Raw genomic sequence first — 20,092 nt, 5'->3', positions numbered from 1 at the left:
TTGCAGGGCTTGCCAAAAAAAGCATGTACTTAGTAGCATGCTCTGAGAAAGCCCAGCCCTCTCTTAGGCACTCAGCTTCCCACCTCTTTACAAGGAGCACACTTCAGATAAGCAACTCTATACATCTTTTTTTTTTTTTTTGAAACTTAACATCTTCCACTAAAGGAGGGCTTTCCTTAGCCTTCTCAAGAGCATCCTTTTTTCCCTTTCTAAGGAGACTGCTTTGTTTTTTCTTTAAAACAGTAGAATTTCAAGCCAGCTTTCACAGCTCAGTTTGCATCCATGGATTGGTGAGTACAAAATCCAGCTAGTTGCCCTGGGCCTGTACAAATCCCCAGCAAGGGAGCTGTACCTTATGGGCTGTAATCCTCCCCCATTTCATCTCTAAAGCTGGCTAGTACCAGAGGTTCTTCCCTACCACCTCCCTCAGAGAATCATCACCAAAACCTCCCTTATTGCCACTGCAAGGACTCAGCAACAACTGCCCTGTTTAGAATATCTGAACAGGCTACAGCCCCATTAGAATCAAAGGGGGAAGACAAACCTAAATCCCAGGAATTACACCTCTGCATGGGCAGTCTCATCTCAGCAGCTTCCTTTGCTCACCTCCCATTCTGAACAGGTTTATCATCCACTCCATGGTTGCTCTGAATTACCCCAGAGGTGTGCATATTTCAGCAACAAATTAAACTGTCACAATACATTCCTTTCTACACTGTTTTTTAAAACACATGAGCCCTGGCTGCCAGAGATTTGTTTTGGAAAGATTAGATTAGGTGCCTCAGAAACTGCTTTGTAAAAAAAAGTAAAGGGTTTTTGCTTCTTGAACAAACACACGTTTGTTTTTTTTTTACCCCTTGGGAAGTTTGTTTTATTTTTTGACCTCAAAAATTTGGTCAATTAACTACACCTTCTTTTTTAGATCTTGCCACAAAAAGTGCCTCGGTGCAGATGACCAATATGGAGATTGCTCATTTTGTAATCATCTGCCACCAACACAAACTAAGATCCTAAAGCCCTCCGATTTTTAAAACAATCCCCATCCAGGAGACTTCAGCATTTCTATTCAATTGACCAAATCTACTTACTGTTTTACCAACTCATAAGAAGACACTCATTTTTACCAGGGTATGTCTATCCATTTCTTTGGACACAAGTCCCACTTACAGCCTGGAAGACTGACGTGCAAAGGACTGCCATCCCAGCCCTTCACTCACATCACTTCTAAGACCAGACACCTAAAATATTAAAAAAACAATCAAGACAGCCTTGATTGAAATGATAAAAGGAAATAAACTCCCACCTTCTCAGGGTTCATAGTGATAAGAAAACACTTCTCTCATCAGAAAAATCAGCTTAGCAACATGTCAATAGCTGGGTGCTGAATCTTTTGACACTCATCAGTTACCAAAGGAAATGGGAAGCTGACCTTGCAGTCAAAGCGCCAGACTAGGACAACAATTTCTGTTCTCAGCTCTGCTCTAGGCTCCTCCTGTTAATGTGAATCTTCATTCCCCAGTTCCCAGCTGTAAAACAAGGGGCTGTAATAATGTGTCTCCTCTCCCTGCCCCGTGGGTGCCCCAGCTATAGGAACTGGTAGATGTTTGGCAATTTTTCACTTTCTAGCAGATACGAGGGGCAGCCAAGCCTGGGCACATCACAGATTGGAAAAGGGTGGCTGTTGAGACATACCCTACAGAGGAAGAGAAACAGCAGAGGTATAAACTGATGGCTACTGAGTACAGACTAATGTGTTCTTCCTAGAAGGAATGTGAAGCGGAGGACACCTTGTCCAGCCCCTGACCATCAGGTGCAGTAATTGTGGGGATCAGATGACTATAATATGCTCATGAATCAGAGATTTCCACCCTCATCCATCTACCTCCCTGCTTTGCCACAGAACTGATGAGACCCTGCACATGTCCCTCTGCCTATGAGCCACATCAGTACATAGCCTTGTTTCTGTGGAAAAGCAGAGGCTGAAGCACTTTTCCAGGTCTAGATCTGACTTTCTCACCTCTGTCTTCTACCTCCACCATGGTCATGATAGTAATTTCTTTCCAGTGCATATGTTTTGAGAATCAATACCTTGATATTTGGAAATTATAGGGACTATAGGAATAGCTACAAAGCCATCAGCTGCAACTGAGTACCACAGAATGGAGGAGATGCAGCTGTACTCTTAGGAGGAGAGAGAGCAGATCTGACTCTCTAACATTTCAGTACAGCCACCACACACCCCAGGAGAAGGATGAGGCAGAAAGTGAAGCAGGGATGTGTGTGCACCTCCTCATCCATCAGCAGCTACGCTGACTGCCAGATGGGAGGTGACACCACCAACCAGCACAGCGATGTCCTCCCCCTGCCTAGCCCCCAGCACTTATCCTCACCCTGCCTCCCCCATCAGTGGAGCAAGAAGCCAGCACATGCTTGTCAAAGCAGTTCAGGGAACAGACCACTCACCCAAGGCTGCATGTGTGGAAAGTGGGACAAGCCCTCCAGAAAAAAAAGACTGGCCTTTTACAATATCATGCAAATCAGGAAAAGGCTGGGAGAAAAAGACTGTGAGAAACCTTGCATGACCAAGGTTATATTGTAAGGTTATGTATTCATCCTCTGCACACAAGGGGGGAAGCAAGGGGTGTGCATGCACACACCAGGCAGGAGGTACCTCCTGCTTTCACCAGTATTTGCTAGGTTTGCATTCTACAAAGCAGAGTTGTGCTGTTCACAGCAGGAGTCTAGCAGAGTGGGACCCAAAAAGAGCCATTGCATCTACAGACAGAGATCCAAGGGGAAACAATGAAAAAATATAATCACAGAATTAGCATACACACAAGCCAGGATCAGTCCCATACAAAAAACAGCGATGTTTTATTTGTTAAACATAATCAACCACTGTTTTATCTATTTATCATACCAACCAAAGCCTGGTTTCTCAAGCCCAGCCTTTTCCTGGAAAAGGAATTCCAGTCCCTCACATAACATTAAGCCCCTGACATCCAATGCAAAGCCATCAGCAGGGAAGGAGCATGGCTGCTACAATCACTACAGAAACAGAAGACCTAGTGCCACACCAGGAATACTGATCTGTCTCCTGAAGTGGCTATCTGGGGTGGGATGGAATGCATCATTTGAAGGCTCCAAATTTATATATTCAAGCTTATTCTATACACATGGTTTGAAGCAGGCTGAATAGAGCTGGATGTAAGCCACAGAATTGCTGAAGATAGCACGGAGTGTCAGAGCGCTCAACGTGATCCTGGAGCAGGCCGACACGGCGACTGCCTGTTACCCCAAAAAACTGCTGATAAATAGAGCTCACTTCTCAACAAGCCAGTCTAAACAAGATCCCAGCTTGCCTCAGGCACAAGCACTTGCTGGCCAGACTCCTTGGAGATTTTTCCCTGCTTTGCCTTTCTCAGGGAATATGGCCCCATGCACTTCCACTTCCAGCCAGCCATGCCTCAGTTCAGCCCTGACCAGCAGGAGAGCCAACACACCACTCTGCAGCAGCCTCCACAATGCCTTTTTCCACTGATCTCCTCCTTGCTTCTCTCTCTGCAAAGCCTCACCCAGGGAGAACAGGGCAGCCTGGAGCAGCCCCCGCTGTGCACACCTGCATCCCTCATTTCACTCCTACTCCCTGGATTTTTAGATCTTACTCCTTTTCTTCTTCCAGTAAAAGCATGACATCCTCTTCATTTCACAGGCCACAGCCTCTCCTTCACGTCTGCTGTTCTCTCAAGGATGCTAAACAAGCAGAAGACGTACAGGCATCTTCCCAGAGACACTGCAGCAATGTCTCTTTTTTGAATTCGTCAAGTTCTTGCTCCCACACACACACATTTAAACTCAGCTCCACCAGCTCTCAAATTGAACTTGCATACGAGCAGTCTGATCTATAATGGATTTAGCTGTGCAAAAGGAAAAATCCTCTTCAGGTTTGGCCCACAGCACAGCCCTATACAAGTACCTGGGCTGCCACTGCCTCTGCATTATCAGAGTGCCTCACTCAGGGCATCCCACCCCTTCAGCAGACAGGCTGGATATTTGCTGGTTATCTGCTAGGTCAGTATCCCTCCTAAGGAAAAGTCCAGCCAGATAAGCAACCAGCTTAGCCAAGACCAGATTTTGGGGGGGGGGTGTCAGGACTCCCCAGTTCACAGTCCTGTGGCTTTAACCACAAAGTCATCTTCAGGCACAGGGATTAGCTGTTCCAAGAGCCCACATTGCTGTCAGATAGGCACCACAGGCAGGTCATGCATTAAGACAGTAAGCATGGAAATACAATTCTCTCTGTAGGCATTCAGGTCAGTTAGTACCACACACAGGAAGCTATAGAACCATACCTCACTGGTGAGAAATTGATAATGGGGTTTTGGTTTTACTGAGCTGGTCATTAAACAGTGCTGGGGTCCCACATCACAGAGAAATAGGTAGCAACACAGAATAAACCAGATCATCCTGAACTATTTACCTCTGGATACCTGTAATTATAAACCAAACATCATCAGCTTCTCTCTCTCCCTGCAGTAAATAATTAACTGCAAAAGAATATTCCTCTTGGCTCCATCCTCCCCAATCAATTCTGCTTTGCAACAATGTGCTGCCTGGATTGGTCGCTCTATCAGTGCACCCGAGTGTTCCCCAAACCACCTCAGAAGACAGAGAGGTGGAACTGTTCAATTCAGTACAGCACAGATCTTTCCTTCAGGGTACAAGGGGGCATCGTGGCATAACTCCCAGTACTTGAAGCAGTCAGCTATGACATACACAGCTTAGCTCATGCAAGCAGCTTACACTGCTGCAACATCACTGCAACCATCAGCGGAGGCGAATCACGCACTCTGAGCACTCCCATCACACCCCTCTGGACTGCCTGAGCTTTATTGCCAAGGCAGAGCAAAATTCCTCCCCTGAAAGACAAGGTTTTCTATTCCTTTCATTGTTTTTGAATTATCCTCCCCACCCCTAGATCTTATCCAGGGGTTAAAAAAAAAAACACCAAACCACCAAACAAAGTCTTCTTTATAACAGAAACTTCATTTCTTACGAGACTTTCAGTTTTGTATACTAGATCAAAGTTGAATATAGTGACTGCTCAGTCATGCACTATAACCTGCACAATGACCTGTTCACCTTTTGCCACCTACCCTCATCAACCTGAATTTCATACAGACTCTGCAAGTAATAGGTAAACCAGAAAACGTCCAAGCACTTGTTCCTTTTGCCCTACTGAAAGACACCTCCTGGCTGTAAACCCAGTGGGGAGGAAGGATGATGCCAGCAGGAAAGCAAAACTGCCTGGCAGGAAGGCTGGGTTTGGTCAGACAGCAGATGGAAGCATGTTGCATACAGATACACAACCAGGGAACAACACAAGGGCTGCCATTTGATCATGGTTGCTTTCTTAAGATACAAAGTCAAGTTCACTTTTGAAAGAGGCATAAAGAGAACACAAGTAAAAATGAGAGCTGGAGAAAACCTCCAGAACTGCAGGAATGCCCTTCCTGCAACAGTCAGAAAACACGGGGAGAGGCAGAGAAGCATTACCACCAAGCAAACGTCTTCATACTCAGACACAGTCGGGGTTCAGTTTTACATTTTTATGGGTTTAAACACATACCAGATTTAGATGAGCTGACTATGAAGTGCTCAACAAAAAAACTCCACCAGGAAGGTAGAGAAAAAGAGGAAAAAAGGCTAATTTAGACTCAAAAAGCATGGAAAGAGAGCTTCAAGAAAGAGACAGAAGAAAGAATGGAAGGAAAACCATGACATAAAAGAGATAAATTAAACAGATACCAGGGACAGTTCAGGAAAAGATCAACCATGCAAAAATGGAATGAAACTGGAAGAGAAAGATAAGAGAACAAGGAACATGCCATGACAGATCAGCTGAACGGCAGTTGGCAAACAGATCATTTATTTAATCTCATGTGCATTTGTCAAATAATTTGTTTGATTAACACTATTTTGTGGTCTTCAGCCAGGTACAGAGCTGATCAAATATCATGTCATTAATATATTATTAGATTAATACAAGTAAAATTCAAATACATTCAACATTTCTATTTGCTGCTCAATAAGCTCTGGTTCTAAGTTTAGAGTTCAAAAGTGTTGAAATAGAAAGCTGGGGATAAATTACAATTAAAGATTATTTGATGCACAACCATTTTGCTTTTCCTAGACTGACAAAAATACAGTATACTGTATAACTCATCTTGAGAGACAGAAGAGAATCACCACCCTCCCACAAGGAATCCCCGTCTATAGGCAGCACTTTTGGTCTTGATTTTATTTTGTTGAATGTTTCCAACTTTTCTACTTCATAAAGGTTTTTCACCCCAAGAAAATCTGGTGATTACCTAATAGAAAGGTAAATTTGGGGCGCACTGGTAGCAGGAGGGAAGGCAGTGGGAGCCATATCCAGCCTGGAAGCAAATGCTTATGTCTGAGCTGAGCTTTTCTCCTCTTAAAGGGAAGAGAAGTCGGGTGAAAGATGGACAAGGATACCTCAGGATCTCTACTCTCCCATGGAAAAGTCTCCCACATTATCAGCAGCCTTCTCCAAACCTCCCTGGGAGAACCAGGAAAAAAAAAGGTCACTTGACAATTTTTCAGCCTGTTTTTATCCCCTTCCCCCGAAACAATAGCAAGGTCCCCTTGAGAATCATCAGACCATGGGTTGAAAGCCATCAAAGGCAGGGAATCTCCACACTCGTGGTGGCAGGGCTGCCAGGGAGCCCTGGGAAGCAGAACCAGGCTCAGCATGGAAACCGTGGCCATGGCTTTCTAGGCCGACATCACAGGAACACAAGGAGCAAGGCTACTCCCACTGCTGTTCTACCTCCACCACTGGCAGCAGCCAAGAATCAAACTCACCACAGGAGAGAACCACAACAAGGGCAACTCCCTGGGGCCGGAAAAGTGTCCCTCAGGTCATAAGTCCTGTTTAAATATCTCAGCAATATCCCAAACTGAGATAATTATTGCTAATTACAAGATCATTTTAATGTAAACATCAAGGGTATTACCACGCATACTTCATCTCTTTTTAATTAAAAGAAGTAAGAGGTTCACTGAGATAAAAAAAAGACATGCTGACAGCTCCCACCCAAAAGCAGACTTTTCTGCAGTGATAACACCCATCAGCTTCCAGACCCACTGAGAAGACTGAACAGGGAAATCAATCAGCATCAGCCTCCCCAGTGCTGAAATGAAGCAGTTGGCACATTATTAATCACACAGGAAAAACGTTTTACGAGGAGAAGGAAAGGACCAGACACACAGAGAGGTGATACACATGGATGCAGACATGGCTGTCTTAAAAACACTTGGGAAAATCACACAAATCACCAGCTGTAGAATTAAAATACTTCAGAGCCGTGAAGTATAAACATATCAGCAATTCTGACTACAGCAACTCTTCAGCTGAGCACACACCAAACCTCGAGTGTTTTCCTCCATTCAAAACCAGTTCCTGCTCCAAGCTGTACATCCTACCCATGCCAACCCCACTGAAGTATATCTTGACACAGCCTCACCAGGAGTTCATACCCTTTGTGCATTTCAAAGACCTACCCAGGAGCACATCACAGGCTACAAGAGATATGACCATCCAGCTTAGAACACTGAAACAGTCAATGGCTTGACTTGCCATGCAATGGTTTAACAAGACATTCCTGCTGCACAGTCCTGTTTCCAGCTGTCCTAAGCATTTCTCCAGCAGCTCCAGAGTTCGCCAGTCCACTCTGACTTCTCATCATCTCTTTTGTCTCCAGGCTCGCTCCACTGCTTGGGGCAATTTAAAACACATTCCCAGTCAGGACCTGTACGGGCCAAGCAAGCCATCAGATGCACCTTCACTTGGGGTAAAGGCGCTGCAGCCCCGGACGCCGCGACACCCTTTGCAGGGCAGCAGGGTGCAGGAAACCTCGGCACGCCGCAGAGCCCCGGCGGCGAGCGTCCCTAGGAGGGAGGCAGGGAGAGAAGGGAGGTGTCACCAGCTCCGCAGAGCCGCATGCTCGCAGAACGGGGGACCTCTCTCACTGGCTCGCAGCTGCACACAGATACCTGCGCCTCCGCCACCTGCCTGCCCCCTCCGCGCCTCGCTCCGGGCCTGGCGACGCCTGGCACCGCCATGGCGCGGGCCTCTCCTGGGGGGTGTCAGAGCCCAGCAGGTACCTGCTTTGGCAAAGAGTGGGGAGTCCGGTGCTCCCCCTTTGAACCATCACAGGAGCAATGTGAGGGATGCAAGAGGTGAGGGAAGACGGGTGCAGTGGGCTGCAAACTAGGGGCGCGAAGAAGAGGAGGGAAACACGGCTGCAACTAATGGGCACGGAGGGGAGCGGGACGGCAAGGGAGGGAAGGAAAAAGGGCTGCAGCTTGGGAGGAGGAGGACAGGAGGAGTACACAGTGGGTGCAGAAGGAAGGCAGGAGCTAGAGGGCAGAGAGCATGGAGGGCAAAGGGGGTACAGAGGCTGCGGCTCGATGGTACCCCACCACCCTCCCACCTCGGCGGCCTGCCGGGGCTCGGGTCGGCAGACAGCGCCCAGACAGCAGAGTCATGGCGCGGCTAGGCGAGCAGGTGGGTGGCCGCCACCACCCCCAACACCCCGGGCCCCGCCGCCGCCCACCGGGCCGAGGGTCCGTCCCTTTTCGCCGCCGCCCCGGGCACGGCGAGGACAGCCCTAGTAAGGTGGGGGTACGAACTTGGCGGCGGGGGGAACAGCCCCGCTAACAGGTGGCGGCGGCGCTGCCGACCCGTACCCGCCGAGCCGGTGGGCGCTGCCCTGCGCGACGGCGCGTCCCACCCACCGCGACCCAGAGCCAGCCCGCTCCCGGCGGTCACTCACCGGCTCGCCCAACCCGCCGGGCGGGATGCGCGTCCTGGAGAGCGGAGCGCGGAAGTTTAAAGCCGGGTAACAGTATTCGCTTTTGCCCTTCCAACCTAGGAAAAACCAAACTAGACGAGGCGCCCCCCCAGGCGGGCGAAACCCCGCTCCGCTCCTCCCCGCCGGGGGCTTCAGCCGCGCGTCGGCCCGGCGGCGAGGGGAAGTTTCCACCGCGGTGGTGGAGGCGCCCCCGGCGTGCCGCGCCCGCCCCGCATTGGCACGGGGCGCCGGGGCGCTGTGCCGCCGCCGCGCCCGGACAATGTGCGTGCGGGGAGAGCGGGAGCGGAGCGGGAGCGCGCCCCGCCGGCGGCCGCGGCACACGCCCACCCGCGCCCCGCCCTCCCGCCGCTCTGCGCCCGCCCGCCGCCCCTGATTGGCGGCCCCCGCCGCCTCCGCCCTCCGGGTGGGCCGCGCCATCTGTCAATCACCACCGCCACCGCCCGCCCGCCGCGGCCCGGCCGCGGGGCGGTCCCTGGGGCGGCGGCGGCCGCTGCGGAGGGGGGGGGGGCCGGCCGGGCGCTGCCTCGCCCCGGCGGATGACCCCTGCTGCCTCCGCTCCCCGCGGCCCCAGAGCCGCCGGGATCCCGTCCTTTCCGCTCCGGGACTCGTCTGCGCTTCCCGCCCCGCGGCGGCCCCTCCGCAGGAGCGCCCCAAACCCCAGGGGAGGGGAAGGCCTGGCGGCCGCCGTTCCCGCAGCCCGCCCTGCCCCGCGGGAGAGCCGGGGGCTGCGCTGCCATTGTCGGCGCCCCAAAGAGGCGTTCTGGGGAGGAGGACCAGAGACCCCCTGAAATGTAGCGTTGATTGTCAGTCATGGTCCTGCCTGATAACGCGATGCGCTAAACTCGGCTCTCAGGGTGCATTTATCTGGCCCCTGGAAATGCCTAGAAAAATAGATGACTCCAAATTGTTCAAGTGCAATTAAGGCCACAAAAGAAAAGACACCTGAATTGGCTCTGTATGAGACAGATGGGGTTCAGTTAGGTTTAGCAGCAGAGATATGCAGGGTCTGAGGAGAATTACTGCAATTTCAGATGAAGGTCCAAGCGTGTCAAAAGGCTCTCGTCTGATCCTGTTTGGGTGCCTCAAGGAGCACCGCTGAAGCAGAGCTAGTAAATATTGATGGACTCAAGCTTCATGTCCTGAAATCGGGTCTCGATGCAGTGCTTCCCATTCTGTCACAGTACACCAGACATTTTCTACTCTGGGAACTGTGATTCCCCTATTACTATTTGGAAACTGGTTAGTGGATTGCATAGTCACTGTATTTTCCAGCAGCTTGCAGAAGTAATCAAGCTTTGATGCAGAATACAATGCCAAATAAAGTACACACTCCTGGTACTGGAAAAGCACTGCATATGTTTCAAGCACACTTTCACAATTTATTGTTTCCATTAGAAAAGTATCTAGTAATCTGAAAATCGATCTAAAAACCATTGTTCTAGATACTATGCTTGACACATAATGAAAAAAAAGCTCATGCCCTGCAGAGCTTGTATCAAGAGCAGATTAAACACGTTCTAAGGATACCCGTAGAGAGAGTTGTGCAGGTTTTCTCAGGTCTCACAAACGTGTTGCACCAGCACAAACAAACCTGCCAGAGCACTTTTCCAAAAACCAGCATGCAAACAGACAGGTCCAAACAAAAAGGCTGAAGCTTTAACCTACCTCGAAACTCTTCCCTTGCTTCTAACAAGGCCTCCTGACTGTGAGCGACCCCTCAGTTCTGCAGGGAGGCGAGGGCCGCAGCTGATGCAGAGCCAGCATCTCTCCCGAGCGAGCCGAGGCCAGCGCAGCTCGCACAAAGGTGAGGGGTTCCTCCACAGGCAGCCGCACGCACGCACCGTGCGCCGCCTCTCCGGGCTACCTGTCTCGTCTTGTTGTAGCCGTTTCTAACGAGCAGGCAGGGTACTGGAGCATGCAGAAATCTTGCTTTTTGAAGCACCCAGAAAACAGGCTTGTGTTTTTTGGTACCTAGCTGGCCCAGAAGAACTTGTCAGGAAGCAAGCACCAAATAGGTGGTAAAATAGGCACGGCTATGGGGGAACAGCAGTTTCATGCTCACTGGGCTTCTCAGTGACCTCCAAGAACCAAGAAACACCAGAAGAGGAGACTGAAACTGCCTCTCTCTTGCTCATTCTTCAGTGCCAGATCACATCAGGCTGTAAGATACCTGAGGACTGTTTGCAGACTGCTGGAAGACAAGAGACGGAATCACCTATTGGTGAGTCATAACCACACTATCGCAGAGGGGTGATTTCACAGACTTGCAAAGACACAGAGAGTGATAATAGCTTAAAAGTGTTTTCTTTCCCATTTTACATTTTGATAAAAAAGCAAAACACTGGGACTAGATCCACAGCTGTGGCAAAGCAAAGTAACTCCATTGCTTTTGTCAGAGCACAGATTTACACTTTCTAAGATCATAGCCCATTCTATTTGTAAAAAAGTTTTGTTCTTCCTGAGCAGATTATTCCTTCCTGTCTCTAAATTTGAGTTTAATTCTTAGAAAATGCCTGGCTTGCACAACAGTTAGTGCTCTAAATGTTGTGAGCCTTGCTTGACAGGAAAGAAAGGCTTACCAAAGACTGGGTCCACTGGCATGCAGAGCAATGAAAAGGAAAGTGGGAGTATCTTAGGTCCTTACTGCCACAGTAAAACTCCAAAACCAAAATGTGCAGTGGAGTTGAAATACCTTCAATTCCCATAACTTCAATTTTTCATGATTGTTTTCACCAAACTGTATGCAGCTTGCAGTTCAAAGGCCATAACTCATCAACATCCTTATCCTGTCATGGCTCTTTGTACCAACACTCTAAATTCAGTCTGTAAAGGTACATTACTGGGGTTTTTTTAGGTGTTGTGACCCAAAATTAACTCCTTGATATTTTCACCCCCTCTTTAACTTCTGTTAGAGGGGAATTGTAGACAAGACATAAACTTAGCTCTCCACTGTGTCAAATACAGACATGCCAAGAGCTTAGTGAGCAACTGAACTTCCTCATCAGCTACAGATCAAGGCTACATTTTTAAAATTAGAGTCTGTTTTGGAGTGGTTTTTACTAGAAACACCTAAGTTGAATTATTCTTTCTTTCTCCCTAGTAAAAAACTCGAACATAAAAAGGTCTTCCAGTGATCATCAAAATCATCAGCAAAGTAGGTAACAGTAATTTTTTTAGCTTCACAAGGATACATACTTAAATATATTCAGATATCCACCATATATTTTTGATATACTGGAGGGTTTAGTACTTCTCAGCAGACACAGAGAGTAGATTGTGGTGTCAGTTGCTATTGTTGTTCTGGGTCTCCTGTTGTCACCATATCTGCTAGTTCACCTGGCTTTTAATCATGCAGATTGCTTTCTGGTTCTTTCCATGGCTTTTGAGCTCACCCTAGTCTGTTTTCCTGGATGCACACTTTTTCTGTCTAACTGAAACTTTATTGGAAAGTGTTTGCAAGGAAGGCTGTGTCACTGTGCTCCCTCTGACAATGTCTCTGAGAGCATACTGAGAAAAGCAGAGATCTCTGTGAGTTTTGCTTCCCCATTGCACCATTTTCTTCCTGAAGATACACTAGACTCAAGAAACCTGCAAGTCCTTTTCTCATACTGGGATGTTTTCTTGCTCATCTCTCCCTGAGCTTAGAGGATGGGTAGTGTAATGGCAGAAAACAAACTGATAAGTAATCAACTTTTAAAAATTTCTGTCTTTCTAGGGATGCAAATTGTTTCCTTGCAGTATCTGACAGAGTAACACAAGTAACTTGCCAGGGCAACCAGCTTATGGAGCAGAAAAAAGTATCATTACAAAGTGCTTTGTTACTATAACAGGGAAAGAAGCTGAGACCTTATCAGTTTTGTTCACTTGTGTGTCATGCATCTTCTAGGTAGCAGAACCTGTCAGTCGAAGTTTGTGTTCGATTCAGTGCAAGTCATCTGCCTTGTGGGCCTATCTGATACTTGGATCAAAGCTGAAGTGCAGTCAGAAGGAAAGAAGGAAGTGTTCAGAAGAATTGAAACAAGGCTGGATTCTCAGAAACACAAAGAACAAATCCATTTCCTCCGGGCTGATGCAACTCTGAAGATGCCAGTAAGGGATGAACCAATTCTGAAATTATTTTGGCTTGTATTCTCTGACAGTCTCTGTTATTTTATTGTCCTCCTTTATTCTTTTTTAAGTGAAGTGAGTCTGCAGATCTGTAAGTATTTCGGATTTACTTGGCTCAAAGGATGGAATAGGCTTGCAAGGTCTGTGTTCAAACCCATTCTCTTCACAGGGATGCTTCTGGGAAGGACAGACTCATTTTTACTCAGCTTGCTTGGGTTAGTGAGTGAATGTAGAAATGGCAAAGGGAATCACCTGAGGGCAGAGAGGGGAAACTGTTATAGTTACCACTCTGGGAGGAAATAAAAACTGAGTTTATTAGCTCAGAGTGGGACAGTTTTGAAAATGGTTTTTTGTGCACGGAGGCCAGCAGAACTATTCTGTGCTGAGGATAGGCTCATTTGTAGGTCTGAAGTGGATCTAGGGCATGCTTTACTCTGGAGCTGGAAAGGATGTCTTCTGTGGGACAGATTTGAAAAGTGAAGGACAAGCTGAAAGTTTCTTAATCCCTTGACTACTGATTTGAGCCACAAGTAACACAGCTCCAACTGTGTGATGGACTGAAGTATATGCTCCCCTTCTATTTAAAAAGCACTCTCTCCCAGTTAAAAATTATGCTGTTCATGCACTAGTACTAATGTTTGAGAAACAGTGGCCAGCTTTCTGAGCTGCCCAGGGCCTAGCTGAATTCACAGCTAAAATTCTTGTGACTCATGGACAATTCTCTTCTAGCTTCCTGGTGAAGTTGTAGAGAAAATGCTGCTAGATAACAAACCTTGACAATAGCATGATTTGGAAAGAAAGCTTTGAAAATCAACTCTTAATGTATCAGATAAAACTATGTGAGATGCAAAGCTAGAGTTCACTCTTGACAATGAATTCTTGTATTGTGAGTGACTGACTATAGAAAGACTTGGGAAAAATCTGAGTCTCCTGCAACACAAAGAAACCTTGAGATAAATGAAAGTCATTACAAAGGAACCAAGCTAAAACTGTTCAACACTATAATTTAGCACAGTTTCATAGAGACTGGGAAAAGTCAGTGGGCTTATCCTTACTGCAGGTTGTACCAAGAGGGAGCCAGAAGAGACATCACAAATGTTAAATGCCACAAGTGTGTACTGTCATCTCAAGGGCCTCGGAATCTTGGAGATTCCTAAGATTTGGAAGCAGCAGTCCAACTGCAAAGGGTTTATAAGACTGACACTGAACTGGAAAGATCTCCTGGAATAATCAATTAACAAAAGAAAACACTGAATTAATTAATCAATCCTCAATAAATCAATGAAATCTTCCTCTATGTAATCTCCAAAGGCATGGCATTGCTTCAGATGACTCAAGCAGTGAATGGGACCACTTTGTTTTTAATCCCCAAAATAATGGCATTAATATTGGATTAAATTCTGCTAAATAATTGTGCTCAAGCTTCTTTCAACCAAACGATTTGAAATGCTGCAGAAGGTTCTCGCTGAGCAGAGCAAAGTTGTCACTTCTGGAGTGTTATCTGATCCAGGGAAGATCTTTCTTATGATGGATTTCCTCTTGGAAATAAGCAAGGCAGCATCTTGCCAAGTGCCTGGCCCAAGCCCCACCAAAACTAGAGAGAGAAAAGATTTCTGTTGACTGAAATAAATTTTGCTAACAGTTGGATTTGGTCAGTTTGGAACTGAGAATAGAAACTTGCAGAGACGATGCTTTGGAATTGCATAAATTAAAGACTTTGTAATCAGAGCTTGGAAGTGGAAGGAGATTCATGTTCCATAGTTTAAAAATACAGACAGCTGCTGATTCCTTTTTTTGCTATTAAAAACCCCACAACCCAAACACATACACACACACACAAGACATAATTCAGAGACCGGTCATTTCCCAGTCAGACTCCTTCTAGAGACACTGTGGGAATGAACGGCTATCACATCTCCCTAGATGTGGTATGCAATACTTGGTAACATGAGGCCCTCCCCTGAGTGGATAATGGGATGGTTGGACTTCAGATTTTGCTGTGTAGGGTGAGCAGGGGGGAGAGATGAGATAAGGGTCTGATCTCTGGGTATTTACAAGCAGTGTGGTTTTTTGCAGGTGCCTGCTAGTTTCAGGCTGATCTGAAGCACACTGCCCTCTGCAGTGTCCCCTTTGTTCCTGTGGGCATTTGCTTAAGCCCACAGCAAATGTCCTTTTTGGCTATTTTTCCAGGGAGTTGTAGCTGATCCTCTGCTGAATCTGGAGCCTGAGATACTTAGAAATGACACTGATTCTTTCAAGAAATGCCCCCACCTCATCAAAAGTTGCCAGGGTTGGTGAGGTCCTGTGGCTCCTTCCATTCTCTGCTGTGCCTGCCAGCGTAGATCAGCAAGGGTCAACTACAGGAGGAGGCCTGGTAATGCAGAAATCTGCAAGTTGGGAGCAACACTGATTTTCCTGGCAGTGGCTTGCTGCCATATGCACAGGAGCTTTTGTTAGCTGTCAGCCTGAATGGAATGTCAGTCATTCCCTTGGAGCCTGATCTTCAGATCACTGCACTCTGAGAGAGGGCTTTTGGCTTTGTCTTCATAAAGCAATAACTCGGGTCTGTGGAAGCTGGAAGCCTTATTTTTATTTTTTTTTTAATAAGCCCTTGTGATATTTAGTCCCCATGTGATTTTCTTTTTCAAACTCTGCAGAAAAGTTTGAACCCTTTGCAACTGATATGCTACCAGTTTTTTTTATGGGACAGTTTGGATCACTTACCATGCTCTGGGTCATCTGTCACTTTTGCTGGCAGGAGCCAGATTTCCAGAGTGGAAGTGGGATGAGTTGCTAAGGGATGTCTTGTGCTCTATATCATTTCTGCATTCACTGATGTGCAACAGATTTATCTGTGTAGTTCAAGGCCTCTCTGTACCAGATGAGTTTGTACTGAAATCTCAGACCATACCACATGTTCTCCTGGAGAAGACACTAAGATTATTGGTATTCTTTTTAAAATAGTCTTCTTCTTCAACAGCTAATGCTGATTTTCTTCCCCTCAGCATCAAAGAACAATTGCTAACTACATGTCTTTCTTGCAGAAATTCAAAGCAGTGTTGCACAGCATGATTCAGGCATGCACACATGGTAGAACTAGATGGAATTAAAGACATTTGTGTTCATCCAGTTAAACTACTGGTTCCTTTTCCTTTGACTGTTTTTTAATATACTGGCCACACATTGTCTCTAACCCTACCATGCAGCCCTCCTTCTCATCATCATGCTCAAGGTGCTGAACCTTTTCTTCTCTTCTGTTAATTCCCTCACTAAATTCTGGTTTTCTTTCTACTGTAAGGAGATGCCCTGAGCCTTGGTTCCTATCTACACAAGCAAGTAAAGCTGATGTGAAGCAGAAATACAATACAATACAATACAATACAATACAATACAATACAATACAATACAATACAATACAATACAATAATCAGACTGGAGAGGAGGATGGAATCCAGCCTTCCCAGCATCTCTCTGCTTCTTAGTGCTCTTAACACACCAGTGTATGCTCTATTCCTACCCAACCATAGTAAGGCTTGCTAATCTGGTCCCTGTCCACTATGGACAGCTGTTTTCCTCTGTGGCAGCCTCTTCCTGATGCTCTTGTGCAGTGTTTCCAGCTCCCCCTCCATCCCTCTCTGTGATTTCCTCAAATACATGCTGCTGCAGTAACCAAGTCCATAGGTGACCTCAGCCTTGAGGTTATTTATGGCAGAGGTAGACATTGTCCTGCAGTGCAGCTGCTCATTGTCAGAGCTAAAGATCCTGAGTTATGGAGCTCCCTGGGAGCTTATGGTGGTAGCAGTATTCCCATATCATGTGAGATCCAGGTTAAATATTGAAAGGTTTCCTTGGCAGTGAGGCTCTGCTCTTGTGTCACTATCCTGTCTAGGCTACCCTGAGAGATCCCTAGTAAAGGTGAGGGCATAGTCCTCCCACAAAAATGCCCCAAAGAGCAGCACAGGGCTGAAAATCATCCCTTCAGTCAGAGACATGACATAGTTGACCTCTCCAGGGTATTTTTACACCTATTTCACACAGATTCTCTTCTTGTTGGCAGTTATGCCTTTTCTTAATACAGAACTTTCCCACACTGAAGCCATAAAGTTGACCACATCATCTTGGGGTTTTTGTCTGCAGTTTGGTCATCCCCTTTCCTCGGCTGCTTCTCCATTAGGGAAGGTAAAAAGCAGAAGAGCACCTGCAGTCACTTGCATCTTGTAGGACTGGTGCAGGTCCATTGCATGTTTCTAGGTAACTTTTCAGGCAGATGTTCATGAGCTCAGCAATGATGTGACTGTGTGTATCTGTGTGTGTCTGTGTGTGTGCAAATCACCCATACTCTCTGAGGGTTTTCAGGGGGCCAGCACTAAACATTTCAGAAGTCACACCTCCTGCAAGATTCCTAACCTGAGATGCCCAAAGCAACATATTGCAAATTTCTTCTCTGGTTTCAGATTCATGACTTTGCGTTTCCTACTTTCAGTCAGCAGACTTCACTTGGCGAAATACTGAGGTAAACGTACGAAAAAACTGATCACAAATGCTACATGAATCCAAGTGATTGATGGAATTTCAGCCATTGACTATCATAGCTTGTGTTAATCTCCAGGTGTTGTATTAACACTGAGCGATTTCCCAGTTCTCATTAGCAATATGCTTTGATGGGGGTAGAAGGTATTAGCTGTACTTTCCCTTCAGTGAGCTGTTTAATCATTGGAGCTTACTAGCAGTGGGATTTGGGGGACTTAGGTGATCACAAAGAGAATTTAGAGTAAAATTCTGCAGTACCTTCCCTCTGGCTTCTCAGGGATGGTGCACAGGGGAGGCAATGGGTTCAGAGCTGCTCTGTTTCCCTTTTAAGCAGCACTGGTGTCCTCCAGTGAGGACTAAGCAGGAAGCTGCTGCCTTCTTAGCAAGATCTTCCTGGTTTTCAGGAGCACACTCAGCCTGGCTCTCCTGCAGATCAGCACATGCCAGTGAACTTGTTGTAGCATGTTTAGCTGCACGTTCTTGTTGGCTTACTGAGGTCTGATCCAAAGCTTACTGCAGATACAGGGAAGGTTCACGTACTTCTTCAGTGGCCTTTGGTCTACTCTGTGGAGGCAAAAATACAACTGTGATAGATACCTGGGTGAGTGAACCCTATATTACCACCACATTTCACTCTGAGGAGATGGCAAAAGGGATTCTGCAGCCCAACCTTGTGCATCCCAGAGCAGTAAAAGCAATGTGAATCCTACTTAATAAGTAATTCAAAAGCACTTTCTGGTTTGTGAATCATCTGCATCCCAGAGGCTCTTGGGTTATGAGACAAGAACAGTGCAGCTTCTATAGTAATTTCTACCTGCTCACTGGGCTGCTAGCCTGCTCTGGCCTTAATTTTGAGCTGTTCTTTTAAACTGCTCTCTGCCACTAAGCAATTTTCATGTAGAGATCTCAGACATGAAGTAATCCTCCCAGCTTTTCTATTAAAAAAGCCAACTACCATTAAACCTGTTTTACAGGTGGGTAGGCTGAGCTCCAGTCTGCCTGAGATCACAAAGTGTTATTTAAGGCCAAACTGCCTGGTCTGACACATTCCTGCAGCAGGGATGGCCACTTTTCTTGGAGGAAAAGAGTGCCCGGGTGGAGGGAGAGCTGGCCTCTGTTTGTGTACATGCTTTGCACATGACTGTGAAGCACATAAACCTCACTGGCTGCATGGCTGGAGTCCAGGTGTCCCTCGGATGAAGATGCACGTGTAGGGTAAACTAAAATGCCATGCTGAGCCATCCAGCAGGTAGGAATACTCAGCTCTGCCTGATTGCTTATGCCTGAGTCACCTCCTTCAGCATTTGCCACTGCCTAGCATGTTAGCATGCTGCCTGCTGGATAATAAATGACTTCATCTGCTGCAGCAGTGAGGATACTATTAAAAATTAACCCTGGGAAATGGTCCTGCATATTTTTTTCATTCAGACCCAGACAAGGGGGAAGAGGAGAGGAATGCTGTTGAAATGGGATTTGCAGAAAAGGCAAGTGGTGAGTTTTTAGTAATGGAGATGGTTCAGGCTTCAGTTTAATCACTGCAGTTGTTGGCAATCGATGATCAAAATTCAGAGGGCTTAAGGCACTTGATAAAGTTAAAAGCAGTGCAGGTAGAAAAGACTCAGTAGGCATATTGCAGAGGAGGTCAAAGAATGGGATAAATGGGGATTACTGTGCTGACATATAATTTATGACCTGTTTGCAGAAATAAATTAATTCATCATGTGGATGATATTCCCACTTTTAAAGAATGACGCTATCTGATTTCATCTGTAGATGAAACGTTCTCAGTTTTGGTTTATGTATTGCATGTTTTTCTCATAGTAGCACACTTAGAACCACACCTTACCTATTGCAGCATGCAGAGTATATTTACAGAAGTGAAGGATTTGTATTAAATATCTCAGGAAACAGTGCAACTGACAGACAGATATTTCATTTTCTTGGCTTCTCTTGCCTCCAGCACCCACACAGTATCCATCAAATTGTCTGGAGTCAAATCCTCACAGGCTGCATTTGAGGCTTGGGCAAGGAGCCAGCTTGGTTTAGAGAGCAAAGTCCTGTCTGTCCGCACGCACTTCCCACTGTCTGTGTGCTGCAGTCCGGAGCAGGGGAGCTCAGCCTTGGGTTCAACAAAATATACCCCCTTAACTCCCTTTGCATTGTTCCAAGAAAGGGATTTGGTCTGAATCCTGCAGATGCATGTATTAATTGATTCCATTGTTGACACAAAAATTGCACCGTGTTATGAGATGTCATTCAGCTGGCTTGGGTACAGCAGCAAGCAGCACGTCCCACCCTGAGCCCATCCTGAGGGATGTCCCAGCTCCTTGAGCTGCTCCCTTCATAGATGGTTGGTACCTAAAGATGGTCTGGACTGCAGCACAGGCTGTAATGCCAGGTACACTGACTGTGCAAGCAGATCTGCCCTCTGGCTGGCATGCTTTTCTCCAGAAGCATATTGTGGCTGTTGATTTCACAAATGTAGTGTGATATGACAGCACCTATCCAAGGGCCAAGATGAGCTCTGCATGTTTGTCCTGAGTCACCTGCTCATC

The 20,092-nt window shown here is 46.7% G+C and overlaps 2 protein-coding genes across 12 annotated transcripts in view; one reads left to right on the top strand and one right to left on the bottom strand.

Annotated features, from left to right (window-relative positions):
• Nucleotides 1-10,712, bottom strand: part of HRAS (HRas proto-oncogene, GTPase) — a 40,345-nt gene extending 29,633 nt beyond the window's left edge. The window contains exon 1 of one of the 2 annotated variants that reach the window (XM_018924385.3): nt 10,566-10,712. The gene's annotated coding sequence lies outside the window, so the exon portion shown is untranslated. Of the gene's footprint in view, nt 1-8,861; nt 9,228-10,565 lie in introns of those variants that run through there. The other variant, XM_030239979.2, reaches the window with a different exon arrangement.
• LRRC56 (leucine rich repeat containing 56) overlaps nt 8,004-20,092 on the top strand; it is an 84,658-nt gene continuing 72,569 nt past the window's right edge. For 4 of the 10 annotated variants that reach the window (XM_050975415.1, XM_050975414.1, XM_050975411.1 and 1 more), the window contains exons 1-3: nt 10,869-11,121; nt 12,001-12,058; nt 12,791-12,989. The gene's annotated coding sequence lies outside the window, so the exon portion shown is untranslated. Of the gene's footprint in view, nt 8,266-10,868; nt 11,122-12,000; nt 12,059-12,786; nt 19,029-20,092 lie in introns of those variants that run through there. The other 6 variants (XM_050975409.1, XM_050975408.1, XM_050975410.1 and 3 more) reach the window with 5 other exon arrangements.

Source organism: Serinus canaria, chromosome 5 (genome assembly GCF_022539315.1).
Source record: "Serinus canaria isolate serCan28SL12 chromosome 5, serCan2020, whole genome shotgun sequence".
NCBI classification, from domain to species: Eukaryota; Metazoa; Chordata; class Aves; order Passeriformes; family Fringillidae; genus Serinus; species Serinus canaria.
This window is presented reverse-complemented; position numbering and strand designations above follow the sequence as displayed.